Consider the following 1487-nt stretch of genomic DNA (forward strand, 5'->3'; position numbering starts at 1 on the left):
GATCCGCCGCTAAACAAACAAACAAACAAACAACAAAGAATGGGGCTCCAAGGCGTGTGCAACGCCTAATCTCCTAGAGAAGCCCAAACAGGACAACACCCCCCCCCCCCGCATCTTCCCCAGTGTCCAGAGAGGGGCCAGTCCCCAAGCACAGCAGCTAAGAATGGGGTGGGACCCCCACCTGGCTACTCTCCTTTCTCTAGCTGGGAGCCCCTCTGCGCGCAAGGCCTCTGGGAGCAAGGCCATGATTGCTGTAGCTCCCTGAGGCCAAGGACTTAGGGCCTGGAGTCTGGGCTAAGCCTCCCTTGGGAATGGGAGGAAGAAAGGAATTGGCCCTGTGAGGGCCAGGGCTCCACACCTGGCCCCAGGTAAGCGCGAGCCCGCCACGGCCGCGCTCCGGCCACTCAGGGCCTTCCTGGGTGAAACCTCCTCAGGCGAAACTTAGGAGAGGCCGGGTTAGCCCGGGGACCGCGGACCACGGGGTGTGCGCAGGGCTCTGGTCCGCCCGGTCCTCCTGCGCCCCCTGCCCTCACCCAGGGCCCCGGGGTGCCGGCGCCGACCCGACCCGAGCCTCACCATTGCTGTAGAGGAGCTGGAGCCGGTAATGAATCCCGTTATTGGTCTTTTCGCTGTTGGCTTCCTGGGTTGCAGCGGGACGCAAAGACACAACAAGAGATGCAGGAGAGAGGTCGGCGTGAGCGAGTTGACCGACTTCGAGGCAACTTTCCCGAAGAAGGGACCCCCGGCTGGGGAACCGGACAGGCCCAGGAGCAGCAGAAATTGCGGCCAACTGTGATCCCTCTGCCGCCCTCCCGACCCTTACTGCTCCCTCTTCCCTTCCAGAAAATTCCGTGGGGCTTGGGGGCTCGGGCCTGGGTCAGCAGAGGCAGGAGCCGCGCGTGGTCGCGCCATTTGAGGGCGGGTTCATCCCAGGCGCCCTCGACTCTGGAGTGCGAAGCCGGGCTCGCCTCTCTGCAGCCCTGGGGCTGCGCGCGAACTTTTTTGGAGCAGAACCTCATGGATGAGGAGCCCGGGTGCACCCAGGACGGGAAGTGGCTTGGGGGACCCCGCTCAGGAGTGTGTTATGGATGCTTTTGCACTCGCCGGGGAGCGCGCCTCCCGAGGCGGCTGGGCCTGCTCCCCGGTCGGGCCGAGGGGCAGCGGCGCTGCGCCCACTTACTTTTTCCTTCTCCACGAACCCCACAAAGGCTGTCCTCTCGATCTCCACGGGCTGGCCCTGTCTGTCGTAGAGGGCCAGGACGAAGTGGAAGAAGTTGGATTTCCGCAGATTGGAAGGCGGCTGCTTCTCAAAGTGAGCCCGGGCCAGACCCACCCCGCTGCGGCCAAAGACGCAGAGTTAGACGGCTAAGCGGGACATCGACGCGCGACCCTTTGTCACCCTTGACACACGCGCGAGCCCGCAAGCACCAACCTCCTCTGCCCCCCAGAGCGCCTGGTGGGCGCCCTACGCGCCCCCTGCGCCCCCT

The 1487-nt window shown here is 64.8% G+C and overlaps 1 protein-coding gene across 2 annotated transcripts in view; it reads right to left on the minus strand.

Moving 5' to 3' along the window:
• Positions 1-634, minus strand: part of EBF1 (EBF transcription factor 1) — a 388391-nt gene extending 387757 nt beyond the window's left edge. For both annotated transcript variants that reach the window (XM_077780761.1, XM_077780760.1), the window contains exon 1: positions 577-634. The gene's annotated coding sequence lies outside the window, so the exon portion shown is untranslated. The remainder of the gene's footprint in view (positions 1-576) is intronic.
• Between the last annotated feature and the right edge of the window lie 853 nt (positions 635-1487).

Source organism: Crocuta crocuta, unplaced genomic scaffold (assembly GCF_008692635.1).
Source record: "Crocuta crocuta isolate KB4526 unplaced genomic scaffold, BGI_CrCroc_1.0 scaffold343, whole genome shotgun sequence".
NCBI lineage: Eukaryota > Metazoa > Chordata > Mammalia > Carnivora > Hyaenidae > Crocuta > Crocuta crocuta.